At 44.6% G+C, this 13,844-nt stretch overlaps 3 long non-coding RNA genes and 1 other non-coding gene across 5 annotated transcripts; 2 read left to right on the top strand and 2 right to left on the bottom strand.

The window, feature by feature from the left end:
* Positions 1-460: 460 nt before the first annotated feature.
* On the bottom strand, positions 461-5,784 carry LOC118238754. 2 transcript variants are annotated; one of them, XR_004769815.1, is made up of 2 exons: positions 5,724-5,784; positions 461-1,455 (listed from the first exon to the last, which is right to left on the bottom strand). It is a non-coding gene; the product is annotated as an uncharacterized LOC118238754 (long non-coding RNA). The 2 variants fall into 2 exon arrangements; XR_004769816.1 differs by lacking the exon at positions 5,724-5,784 and adding an exon at positions 2,395-2,915.
* A 58-nt stretch (positions 5,785-5,842) lies between these two features.
* Positions 5,843-9,326, bottom strand: LOC118238762. The gene is made up of 3 exons (XR_004769831.1): positions 8,851-9,326; positions 7,649-7,869; positions 5,843-5,887 (listed from the first exon to the last, which is right to left on the bottom strand). It is a non-coding gene; the product is annotated as an uncharacterized LOC118238762 (long non-coding RNA).
* Positions 7,216-7,937, top strand: LOC118238763. The gene is made up of 2 exons (XR_004769832.1): positions 7,216-7,426; positions 7,590-7,937. It is a non-coding gene; the product is annotated as an uncharacterized LOC118238763 (long non-coding RNA).
* A 4,080-nt stretch (positions 9,327-13,406) lies between the features above and the next one.
* Mir802 (microRNA mir-802) lies at positions 13,407-13,502 on the top strand. Its single transcript, NR_162769.1, has one exon. It is a non-coding gene; the product is annotated as a microRNA mir-802 (primary transcript).
* Positions 13,503-13,844: the final 342 nt, after the last annotated feature.

Genomic DNA, 13,844 nt, shown 5'->3' with positions numbered 1-13,844 from the left:
GGGACAACACGACCTTACCAGTGTACACATTCATGAAAACTGACCTAACCCTTCTGGACAGCAGTTCAATGAAATAAATAAAAAAGACCCAGGTTGTAGAGCAAATACTACAAAGTCTTTGTACATCTATTTAGTGTGGGGGGAGTTCACACATGTATGCAATGTATATTGGTCATATTTATCTCCTTACTCTTTCCTTCAGCCCCCTGAAAAGCAAAGTTACTCTCCTGAGTGGTATTTGGTAATGCCAGCACCCTGAAGGCAGAGGCACGATTCCATGTCCAAGGTAAGCCTGGGTTACCAAGTGAAATCCTGCCAAAACAACAATCATTTCTTAGATAGCTCCCATTCTAACGGCTTGGAAATCAAACATAGAATGTATTACTCTCAGTGAATCCCATGGCACCAAAATAACTAAGATACACACGTTTTGAGCCCATTAAGAAAAGTTGAAACCGAGCACCATATAAAGAAAGTTTATTTGTGAGTTTGATCAACTTTTTAAATGTGTCCTTCTAATTGATTGGTAAATGCTTAAATGGTTCAAGATGTAGTAAGTTCACATTGCAATCCAACAAGGCTTCTCTGTGCTCTGTTTATGAGAAGATGAATCACAACCAAGGTTTGGGCTTTTAAACATGTATAACATTGCCAGTTAATTACAGAGCTGACCCACCCTCCTGTGTGTGTGTGTGTGTGTGTGTGTGTGTGTGTGTGTGTGTGTGTGTGTGTGTAACAACAGCTCAAAACTTCCCTAAACCCTTGCAATCATTTGTCAGACACGCCTGGAGAGGTCGCACACCTTGGACACTGAACCTCGTCCCCCTGGCTGAACAAGCCTGCATTGTCCAATCTTTGTGATTTTCTACACTTCACGGAGAAGGGGAGTGTGGTTTTCCCACTGTAAGTCTGCCCAGCTGTGAACACCGCCGGTGCCCCAGGTACAGCAGAACAAATGATTGGCCACTTGTGGTGACGGCGGAGATCAGTCCCTGGGCCTTGCTTTTCAAGATAAGCAAGCATTCTTCCACTGGATTACATCTCAGTTTTATTTTGATTCTGTGACATGAGTTGGTCCATAGCTTGTTATGCAGTGCAGGCTGAACTTGAACATGTACTCTTCCTGCCATGGCTTCCATGATTGACCGTTTCTACATTTTTTTTTTTTTTATTTTCTGCAAAGAAGTGGGAAGTATCATAGCACCATTGGGTTAGCAGGTGCATTAAACCCAACAGTCTACCAACTGTAGACAGGTGATTTCAGCTTGTCAGGGTTTTATCAGTCTGAGGATGATAGAGCCAATGCCCAACTCAGACAGGGTCCCAGGAAAATACAGTCAGTCGGGGGAGGAACATTGCGTCTGCTTCGTGTATGGTCCTTCTGGGTCTGAAGCCTGGTATGAGGCTAGGGCTCTTTACTGGTTGCAGGAAGGAAGTGGGGTGCTGGGATTCTACCTGCAATGTAGATTAGAATAAACAGTGAAAAGAGAAGGGTCCCCCAGTCTGTGTTCTCTTGTTCCCTCTCCTTCATTCTCCTTGGTCTATCTTTTTCAGCCCAACTCTAGTCAAAGACCACACATTTCCCACAGAAACTTGCAGCAGGCTGGCCCTGGCCTGTGGTGTCACTACTGACAGACACTGTCCATCTGTTACGCCTGTGCCTCCTCCCTTCCGTCCTTATAAATTCTATTTCCTAAGAGCAGTTGGTTACCATAGTAAAGACTTGCAGTGAACTGGAAAGCCTTCACCCCTCTTCAGCTGACTGCCTCTCAGAGAGGTAAGGTCTCAAGATGAAGAAGGGTTGCCTTTGATGGAGGCAGAAATCACAACCCTGCTTCTTAGTCTCTTGCCTCCACTCCAGTGGGATTTACTCCCCAGACACCACCTGTTCCTAAAATGAACAGTCAGCATTCATCAGCTAGTGAAGAGCACTGTGCAGCTGTGTCCTGTTCCTGGCCAGGCTGTGTCACCACTGAAAAACCAAGAGTTGACCATAGCTTTAATTGTGATTAGAAATGACTATCAACTTTACCATCAGCTCAGCCCTACCAAATTGAAAATGGAAAGTAATTCTGGAATCTTTCCAGGCTCCTTACCTGCTGTAATTTTGAATCTTACCTGTCTACCAAAGTAGACATAATATAATATATTATATATTATAACATATAATAACAACTAAAGCCTTGGTCCCCAGCTGGGTGCTATTAAAAGGGGGAGGAGCCTTCAAGAGGTGGGACTTCCTGGGACATCTATATGTTACTGCAGACAGATCTTGAGAAAACTGTGATCTGTTTCTCCCTCTTTCTCTCATTTGCTCTTCAGCTACCTTATGAACAGGTTCACTGGGCCCCACACTAAAACCAGGGTGAGATTCCACAGAGCCAATGCACCCACCCATTATCTCAAGTCAAAATAAGTCCTTGTCTATATTAAGTTGGAATCCAACACATGATGGTAATCCTCATTCAAGTCTTCAGCATCTCCCTCTCTTCAAGATGGTAATAAAGCTCACTGCTGTCCAAGTCAGCCTCTGCCTTGACGCCTCTATATTGAAAGCTCCTACGGCCCATCACAGAACGTCACCTACAAGGAGAACACGCCTACTGACACAAACATTTGCCCATTCAGAATCTGTTTGAAGGACAATACAAGAATGAGTGTCCAACAAACTGGCAATAACATCAGACACTGCCAACAAATGAATGGCTAATAAATTCTAATGCTTTCATGATACGGGGTAAAAGGGAATCATTTAAAAAATAAGGGATGCAGGAGGATGTCCACTATACTTATATGCTATTGTGGTGTGGATACAAGATGGCCTCACAGCCTCATGCCCAATGCTTGGTCCCCACTTGGTGGTACCACTGTGAGAAGTTCTAGAGACTTCAAGTGGAGAGACCTGGTTGGACGAAGTAGAGCTCTGTGTCTCAGAGCATTAAAAATGTCCCCAGTCCCCTTCTAGTTGCCTTTTGTCTGGGTACAATAAGATTACCCCCCCCCCGCCACTGTTTCCACCATGATGACATCCTGACATCCTGCCCAAGTTCATGGGACAAAACACATTCCTCTGACACAATGGGCAAAATAACTGTCCCCAGGAATTTGATCACAGCCACGTTGAGGCAGCCATCACATGGGCCTTGTATCATGCTGTCGGGACATCAGACTCTTAAACCTGTCACATGTGGAGTAAGTTGGAGGGAGGGGAGGGGGGATGGTCTTTATTTTGATATTGTTATATAAGCTTTTGTGTTATTTAAATGCATGACAGTAAGTAGTTTTGACTTTGTAAATACCTAAATCAAGTAAGGATTTATAAATACATTTATCATCTGAGAAATCATTCACTTGTGATATATTAAATGTTTTACAATGCAGAGTATTTGCTACGTGGTATACTTTCAGAATGCAGTCAATAGTAAATTCATATTTGCATTTTCCCAGAATGCTTTGCTTAACACATGTATTAGGATACATGCTGTATATTTACATATGTAATATTACAAATGTACTTTAAATAGAATTTCCCCAGTTAATGAACATAATGAAACAAGGACTATGACTTTATGCCATATGTAGGCCATATATTTTACTATACTTTGCATGTTTTCATATATTATATATTCATGCAATTATGCATGCAGACAAATGAGAGAATGACCTGTGTGATGCTATTATTGCCAAACATGTCTGGATCATTGTTGTGGGAACTCCAAATCACCAAGTGTTTCAAAAGGCCAAGAGTCACCCAACAGGGAGTGGAGAATTAGGTTTGGAACAATGTGCATACGTAACTGTGACTGGCTTCTGTGAGTCAAGGCCACTTAAGCGATTAGACACATCATCTGGAAGCCCCTCTCTGACCTTGGAGAGCTTTACCTTAGAGTGAAGCAATGGTTCTCAGGACCTTTCAGGGTAAGGGAAGAAATCCCAAGTCCCAGCTTGCTGCAAGAGAGTAGTCACTTCATATACATGCCTCCAAAATCCTGCCCAGGCACTAAAAGGCATTAACCAGTACTTAACTAAATATTCAAAATCTCACAGAGGCCAAAGCAATTACCAGACTGAAGAGCAAAGAAAAGCAAACGGAGCCTTTGCCCCCACAGCAGTTAATCTGTCTCCCAAACCCAAGGTAGTTGCAAGGTAGAAAGTCCAGGGACAGAATCGAACATGCCTAATCTCTTTTATAACAATGTTCTTATTTTAACCCATGTCATCGGGGGAAATGGCTGAAAATAGTGACAAATACAACATCAATAAACATAATAATAATTGATTTTTCCAGAGATGAAAAATTTGAAATTAGTGACCATTTCCCCCCTAGAGCACTGGTTGATTAATTTAATGTTTGTCTTGGTCTTTCAAAGACATCCTCTCCCGGATCATCTGCTCTGCCAGCCACTGTGATGGGTTTTGTGGTTTTGGACCCCGTGGTTAAAGCACATTGCACAGTTCTGCAGTTTTAAAGAGATTCTTGATAGTGGGAGGAGGGCTGCCAACACCAAGACTTAGGCTTCCAGAGACTGGAGTCTGGGTTGTCAGAATGTAAGCTCAGTGACTGTGTTCAGTGTCTCTAGCCTTCATATCTGAGAAACAGATTTGAAGAACTACAGCCTACGCAGGGCTGGAGAACTGACTCAGCAGTTAAGAATGCTGGCTGCTCTTCCTGAAGACCCAGGTTTAATTCCCAACATCCATATTGGTAGCTCACAACCATCTGTAACTCAAGTCATCTTTTGGCCTCCACAAACACCAGAAAGGCATGTGGCACACAGGCATACCTGCAGACAAAACACACACACACACACACACACACAGAGAGAGAGAGAGAGAGAGAGAGAGAGAGAGAGAGAGAGAGAGAATAAAGATACATGGCATTAAAAAACAAATGCTACCTTGTGGTTTTCTAGAATGCCCAAAGTTCACCAAATTAATTTTAAAAAATCTCAGTGTAGACTCAGTGAGGAACAAGATAGCATTTAAGTGGTCTTGACTTTTTCCTCCCCACTTCTGGTTTCCTTCCTTTTTAATTTCTTTTATTTAAAGTATGTATTATATGTTGTATGTCTGTATTATTTTTCATACTATTTTTATTGATTATTTGGGAATTTCACATCATGAATCCCAAGCACACTCACCTCCCAGTCCTCCCAAGTCCTCCCCTCCCACCCTTGGGACCCCACATACACACAGAAAAAGGAGAAGAAAGAAGAAGAGAACTAGTCCAATCTGTGTACCCATACACTCACTGTAGCATGGTCAAATGCCTGGCTAGCCCTTGAAGAGAACTGAGCCCTTCTCCCCAGCCCTCAACATAAGCCCTTGGGCATGGAGAGCTACACCTCAGCCCCCTTATCACAATTTTTAAGAGTTCTCTTCAATGGCTTCCTGTCACTTTGGGGGTGAGTGGGGTTAAGGGTTGTCACAGAAGCCTTCTCTGTCCTTCTTTCTCAACTGTGAGTCTGCAGTCACCAACACCATGGCAAAGTGGCTTCCCTGCCCTTGACAGGCAGCAGGAAGACAGGTCATAGACTTTCCTTTAGCTTCTGGGGCTGCCCCCTGAGACATGGTGATGTCCAAGACAACACTGCTGCCCAGGACCACGTCTGGGTCCTGCTGCAGCTGGGGCCACTATTGATGTCTCCTTCCTTTTATTTTTTATTTTACTTTTGAAAATGAAAATGAAAATTTGTTTGCTTTTTTAAAAAAAAATTACTTACCTTTGTTTTATGTACATTGGTGTGAAGACTTCAGATCCTGAAACCAGAGTTACAGACAGTTTTAAACTGTCACGTGGGTGCTGGGATTTGAACCCAGAACCTCTGGAAGAGCAGTCATTGCTCTCAACCACTGAGCCATCTCTCCAGCCCCTGTCTCCTTCCTTCTGAAACACCAAAATAATAATTTTAAACTCACCTGTAAACCATGCCACAATCTAATGATCGTATTTACCCTGAGCGTGCAATCACTGCCCCCTATTCAAAACATGAGTAAACAGAGGAACACTGGGAAAGAGGTGACTTCCCAAGACCCTGTGGTAACTAAGCGAACTCAGGGGCATGGATGGAGCACCCTCCCCACACATCGCAGAGTTCCAGAATCATCCTCCTTCCACAGTTAGACTTCCCTAGAGCAACCAGGCAGGGCTCTACTCAACTCCATCAGCAACAGCTCCGTCTAATGTCCCCATCACCCAAAGCCACAGCTCCATCTGATGTCCCCATCACCCAAAGCCACAGCTCCATCTGATGTCCCCATCACCCAAAGCCACAGCTCCATCTGATGTCCCCATCACCCAAAGCAACTCTGCATAGAGTCCTGTGCATCTGCACAGAGGCAGAAATTTAAATATCTCACCTCCTGACCCTTCCCAAATGTTACATCACTCAAGGCTCTGGACTTCAACACTCTCAACAAGTGAGCGTGAACTGCAGATGTATCCCTGGGGACCAGGATTCCTGCTGCCTCTTTATATCATCAGCTGCAGCAATAAGCCTAAGCTTTGCAAATGGCTTCCAATGCCCCCAGCACCAGCAGTCTTAACCTTGACAATGGTCCTTCCTATTTGTCATGACCCTTCTTTTCTTAGGACATGGTATATAGAGGAGTTTGTCTCGCCTTCTACCTACTACCCTTGTACCCTATAAATCTACCGGAAGATCGTGGTTTCTACCTCTCTCAGATGTGTGCCCTTTGACCTCATCCCCCCCTGGTCCAGCCTAGGGCCCCCACCATTATCTGCTGTAATCGCCTAGGATAGCTCTTGTGAAGGAGGCAACAGAAGATGTTCAGGAACCCTTATGAGTGTAAGCAGACTCCTCTGACATTTTACGGAGAACAACTCTTCCTAAACACAGGTCCTGATGACACAGCACTGAATTATCTGCAGGCCAAACTCCACAGACCAGGTCAGCATCAGACACCGAGGGAAAATGCTGAAAATAAGACAAAACCTTTCTTCTAAGGAAGTAACGCGTCACTAGTAAACACTTAAGAATGATTTTTTTCATCTTTTTCTTTTTGGTGCTAAGAATAAACCCAGGGCCTGCCTCACTTGTGCTAGACAAGCATTCTACCACTAAGCCATGTCTCTTGCCCAGTGCATTTTGGAAAGTTTTTTTGGCTCCCATTAACTACAGCTTCCTACAGGAAGAAGCAGGAGGAAATCCCCTCTTGACTTCCTTCTGCCTTCCAGAGCTGCTGAGACAGAATCAGAAAGTGAAACCATCCCCCAGGAGGGCTGGGAATCCATTTAGAGTGAGGGACACAGCTGGAGTCACTGAGTCATGGTCTCTGGGCGCGGCCCCCATTTATAACCTCTCCCTTAACTTTGTTTATCTCTGAAGAAACACACAGATGCATCGCACTTTCCAGAAGTTGGGGCCCTGTGATCATCACTTGTCATCAGAAGAAATGAGATTAGGTGAGTTTAATTCCTCTTCTCAGAAAGCCCATGCTGTAACAAATGACTCCTCAGCGACCTTCATCCCTGGGCGGGGCTATTGGGCTTTATCATTCCTACTTGGCCTTGGTGTCACAAGAACAACTCACAACGGTGGTGGCCTTGACATTGACCTCCATCACAGACAGATAGAGGAGCACAAAGAATCACATGCTCAGCCAGCCTTTATGACACGGGGCCTACCTGTCGGGAAATGATAAGAACTCCAGAAGCCTCCACCTGTGCTTTGCTGGATGTTCCCAAGAAGTACACACCGAGTGGCTCACACTGAATGCATTTCTTCAAGGCTCTCCAGGCTAGAAGTGGATTCGGTTATTTCTGAGCTGTGAGGGAGGGGCCAGCTGTGGACCTCTCTCTCGGAAGAGGATGCTCTTCCCGTGCTATCACTCTCGAGATCTTTTCATCTGTTGTAGAATATTTCTTTTAAAAAATTGTATTATTTGAGAATTGCATACAATGTATTTTGATGATATTTGCTCTCCTCTCTTAAATTCTCTGAGACTCACCCCTTACCCCTCCCCCTGCTGCCCCAGGCTTCAGGGGCAGAACTGCAAAGTCACACTGCAAAAAAACAGAGAAAAAGCTTGCTATTTCTTGCAGCCGATGAATCTCTTTGTTATATTCTGCATGAATTAATATTTGTTGTGGGCCCAAAGAAGAGCAGCCCTTGAGAGAGACAGGAGGGGCATGAAATTTCTTGGTCAATTATTTCAAAATAAGAGTCAGAAGTACCTGAACAACGCTAATCTCTAGAGAGCCAGCAGGACAAACCAACCCAAGCTGAGCTCTGGGCTTGAAGGTACCTTTAAGTGAGCTCTTCATGTCTTCTGACCTCAGGAGTCCAGCTAGAAAGGACTCTGGGAGTTCTGCTTTCAGAAGTGAGCAAATCTCTAATCAGGCTAAACCCTGACCTGACAGATAATTCCTTGGAACAGAGGAGGGCTCTGCTCCCCACCTGACAACCTCCTGCTGTGGATTTGACCACATCCTTTGCTTCAAGGGTGAAGAAATGTGGAGAATCCCATCTAGTACATAAGCTTCACAGAAATACTATTAAGATTATGCACACAAAGAAAGAAAATTTCCTAAAAAATAAGCATTGAGGTAGAGACCCAAATATAGCATATAGCTTTGAGAACCTAACTGTAGGGGAAGCTGTAGCCACGCCTTCTTAGGGGCTGGCTACAGGAGTACCTGAGCAGGCTTGTGAGGGCGTGGTCAGAGTGAGTAGGGGGAGTGAGTTTTCGGTTTCGGTTTCTCTTTGCTTCTTGCTGTACAGACTACCACCGGCTGGCTGGTTCGCTCTGTATTTTAAGGCTTTTCCCTATTAAATACCCTTATATTTCTACCTGACTCCGTATTGGTAATTTCCTACTATACCTAACCTTGATAATGAATTCCGGGCAGCTGTCACCGTGAGCTCCATGGTGAAGTGGATGGAGGAATGACACGGAACTCATGAACCCCCCACTGTTGGCATCATCCTTAGGATAATCAACATCGTGTGTGCTGCTGCTCTTCTTCAAAAGTGACACTGAATGAAGCAAGGCACAATCTCCTAAAACCCAAGCCCATGTCCTTTTGCTTGCAGTGTGTCGATGGGGGGTGATGAACCCCATCTCTGTCCTGCTACTTGTCCTGGATATCTGATTTCCACTCTTTTATTTTCCTTTTTCCAGGAATGGATAAGGAATCCAAAGCTGAGATCCCTCTTCAAGTTAAAATGCCAAAGGGTCAGTGTTTCTTCTTTCTGGTGTCAGATGACATGGAAGCCAGGTGTGACAGCACATCTTCAATTGTGGCACTGGAAAATGGAGACAGGGTTATCCTCTGGAGTTCCAAGTCAACTTGGGAGACAGTGTGAGACCCTCTCTCTCTCTCTCTCTCTCTCTCTCTCTCTCTATCTATCTATCTATATATATATATAGATATAGATATAGATATAGATATAGATATATATTTCCAGGAAGGTTTACAAAGTAGCAGAGGAATGTAACAATCCCTAATTATGGTTCAAAACATCTGGAAGGGGGAAAGGGTCTCTATTTCTCTTTCCCTCCATCTCTATCTCTATCTATCTCTCTCTTTCATATGAATTTAGGGAAACAGAAGTCAGGCAAAAGGAGCTGAAGGAACTTTTAGATTCCCAAACTGCAGCCCTGCTCAGAAGTACTCTCAGAGGCCTTCCAGCTCTAACCAGCCCCCTCCTCCTAGGAAAGCAGAGCTTGCCAAGAAGGTCAAAGTCACTGGATGCTGTCGCCAGGGTGCACAAAAGGTGGGGACAGTTCTTGGGTACAAGATGATAAGATAGTTCATTGAACTTATCTTCATAAGCGTTATATATTCGAAAGGACCAAAGATGGAGACAGTGTATCTTGGTGGTGATGAGCAGTTGACAGTGTATTTTGGTGGTGATGAACAGGAGACAGTGTATCTTGGAGGTGATAAATAGGAGACAGTGTATCTTGGTGGTGATGAGCAGATGATAGTGTATCTTGGTGGTGATGAGCAGGAGACGGTGTATCTTCATGGTGATGAACAGGAGACGGTGTATCTTGGTGGTGATGAGCAAGAGACAGTGTATCTTGGTGGTGATAAATAGGAGACAGTGTATCTTGGAGGTGATGAACATGAGTCGGTGTATCTTGGTGGTGATGAACAGGAGACAATGCAGCATTGGTGGTGATGAATAGGAGACAGTGTATCTTGGTAGTGATGAGCAGTTGATAGTGTATCTTGGTGGTGGTGAACAGGAGATGGTGTATCTTGGAGGTGATGAGCAGGAGACGGTGTATCTTGGTGGTGATGAGCAGGAGACGGTGTATCTTGGAGGTGATGAACAGGAGACAATGCAGCATTGGTGGTGATGAGCAGTTGACAGTGTATCTTGGTGGTGATGAACAGGAGACAGTGTATCTTGGTGGTGATGAGCAGTTGATAGTGTATCCTGGCAGTGATGAGCAGGAGACGGTGTATCTTGGTGGTGATGAACAGGAGACAATGCAGCATTAGTGGTGATGAGCAGGGACCCAGGTTTTATGACCTACTAAAGACTTGGTTCTCTCCATGTTGTGGGTTGTATGCCATCGCTCCATCTCCAAGATCCAGAAGTTGGCATCTTAACCTCCAGTGCCTCAGACAAGTTCTTCACATTGCTGATCAAGTTTCACTAAGGTCACTGGGGTGGGTGGGTCCTAATCTGCTATGATTGGCTTTCTTTTAAAAGGGGGAGCTCAGACACAGCCCCCCCCCATGAGGAGATGACCATGCGAAGATTAAAGATGTTACAGTTTGTCTACAAGCCAAACCCTGTGTGAGACTGCCAGCTGCATCAGAATCCAAGAGTCAAGCCTGGAATAGGTTTCTCCTCCCAACCCTAGAGGGGAACTAGGGCAGCTGAAACCCTGACTGACTCTGTGTGTGTGTGTGTGTGTGTGTGTGTGTGTGTGTGTGTGTTTGACATATTGTTTTCTGTATCACAGGCTAGCATCAAGCTCACTATACAGCTGAGTTTGGTCTTAAACTTCTGATTCTCCTGCCTCTATCTCCCAAGCACTAGGATTATAGGTGTGTGCCATCATAGCTGGGCATGAGCTTAGACTTCCACCTCCAGCCATAAGAAAAAAAATCTGTTGCTCAAGCCATTCAGTAATGGCAGTTTCTTAGTGAAACTAAGTGAATCTGTGTGGCTCCCCTGCCCCTCCTGAGCTTGTCTGTTCCTGGTGGATGATAGCCACAGTGTCTAATGTAAAAGGCTGCTAAGATTCACCAAAAGCATTGCTTTGTAGACTTGGTTCATATGGCTCAGTCAGTCAAGTACTTGCCCTGCAGGCATGAAGACCCATGTCAAAAACCTGGGTACAGTGGCACATGCTTGTACCCCACTCCTGGGGAGGCGGAGAGAGATGCATCTCTGAGGTTTGCTGCTAACTTTGCTTACTTAATGAGCTCCAGACCAACCATAAACCATGTCTTTATAAAACAAGATACATGGTTCTTGAGAAACACCTGAGATTAGCCACTGGTCCATAATCATGCGAGCATACACACACACACACATACACACACACACACCCCTAATATGAATGATGATGATGATGATGATGATGATGAATAAGAACCGATATGAGCAATTGTTACAAACAGAAGTTAATACAAAGAAAGAGATATATAAACATCTGTTAAATAAAAATCTTAAAGCCAATATCCACATGAGTCAGTCTATGAATTATTCGTGACTTTTGACTCTCCAGCCACGTGGCAGTAGAGGAGAAATAAGCAATCCTTTAAAAAGCCAAAATGTCATTACTTCTCCCAAGCCCTGCCTGAACTGCTCTAATTGTATCTAAATTGTTTCCTTCTTTCCTTTCTCAATAGTGTGATGTGGCAGTGCCCAGGGCCTTTAGCTTTCTAATCAATTATTAATCTGGGAGTTAATAATTCATGTTAATTGGTGCTATAAGCACTTTCTCTGGCAAATGTGAGCAAAGGTCACAACTTTTAACAGCAAAGGCGAAACAATCTCCAAGTTTCTTTTTTTCCATGGCCTATCATGGAAATGCTAAGATAAAAAGACAAAATTTAACCAGAGCTGGGAAAGCAAGATAACTCTACAGCTGAAAGACTAGACTTCCCCTGCTCACTCAGGGGCCAGCTCAGTTCCACAGCCTGCTGGACATGGAGAGGTCTCCAGGGAACCCGGACTTCAGCCCCATGGAAGCTGTCCCTGCACAGATGAGTGCAGGCATCCAGGTTTGTGGACCTCTAATGAGATGATGTCTAATATCAGTCAAACAGCTGGATCCCTGTTAATCAAGAACGTTCTTCTTCAGAAAACAAAAGGAGGTGTTTGAGAGACTAGCACTCTCGTGGGGTTTTCATAAAGGATGCCTTTTATAGATTGTAAGACTAGGCTAGACAACATGCTCCATAGCCATGGGAGGAATTCTAAGTGAAACCTCACCACCACTGAGCGCTTTGGGGTTCACGAATTACTTATGTCCTGTTTTGTTTCTAGGATGAATGTGAGGTGACTCCTCATTGCCACAGAAGGCAGACAATAAATATCTTATTTCATCTGCCCTGGACACCCTTCCCAGCCCACTCCTTCTCCCTGGGCCTGCAAGGCAGCCACACAAGCCCAAGCATTGTGGGTGTTTGATCCCTTTTGAGCCTTGATAATTGTTTGAAAGGTTCATGTCAAATCCCAGACTGATGCAATGAGATAGCTCATTCCCATTTGAAGAATAAAACTATTCCTGGTAGCTTTTTACAGCCTTGATTAAAAGATAGAAATGAGCAGTCCAGGGAATGAGTGCTGCAGACTTGGGATAAGACTTAAATGGAAACCACAGCTTCAGAGAGCCAGGGCCAGGAGGCCCAAGCCTCCGACTTGTTTTTCTAAGGCAAAATGTGAGTAACATATGCTTTTCATTGCACCCCTTTTGGCCATTTACATATTGGGGGGCTGTGCATTTGGCAATAGGTCCTATTTTTAGGAGTCCTTGAAAACCTGCCCTTTGAAACTGTTTTCATTCTGGCACATATGTAAGTTTTGAGCAGTATGAAAACACAAAGCTAAGAAAGTAAAAGAGAAACATGTGTACAGAAATGAATGGCTTTTGCAGCCCGACGTCACACAATAAGAAAGCAATCATTCAGTTGCAACTTTAAAAATGGATCCCTGCCCAAATTTTCTGACTATTTCCTTCTAAATGACTGTTTCTTTACAGAACTAAACTAATATAAAGAGACAGGTTGTCCCTGCGCCAGGACTGAACAAGCAAAGTAGGATGGAGGCTGTTTTCAGGGAAGGAATGTACAAGATAATGTCTGTTCTGTCTCGCAGGCAGAGGCCAAAGGAGACGCCACATGCCCGCCGCATGCCACTGAATAACCATGCAGGTTTGGCCTCCCCGATTGACTCTGCATAAGTGCCATAGTTCTATTATTTGCAATCAGTAACAAAGATTCATCCTGTGTCAATTGCACAACACGGAGAGTCTTTGTCACTCAGTGTGATTAATAGCCTTCCACTCGAATGGGAAAGTGGGAGAAGGGGGCTTGCTCTCTGTATGTGACTCGGCGCTTGAGAGGAGGCGTCACTGGATCCTTCTGCCTTCCGACACAATTCGACGCCAGAACTCCAGCTGCCGTGGGAAAGGGGGAGGCAGAGTGTGTCTGGTGGGGCTGGGCAGAGTGTTCAGTTAGTGAGTGCTTGACAAGTCAGCCAGAGGACCCGAGTTCTGTCCCTGGAACCCACAAAGAAAGGCACACATGTGATCCAAGCACTGGAGAAGCAGAGATAAGCAGATTCTTGGGGTCGCTGGCCAGCCATCTTAGCCTCATTAGCAAGCTCCAGGCCAGTGAGAGACTCTGA

The sequence above is a fragment of the Cricetulus griseus genome, chromosome 4 (genome assembly GCF_003668045.3).
Source record: "Cricetulus griseus strain 17A/GY chromosome 4, alternate assembly CriGri-PICRH-1.0, whole genome shotgun sequence".
NCBI lineage: Eukaryota > Metazoa > Chordata > Mammalia > Rodentia > Cricetidae > Cricetulus > Cricetulus griseus.
The sequence above is the reverse complement of the archived record's forward strand: the minus strand, read 5'-3'. Positions and strand labels throughout refer to the sequence as shown.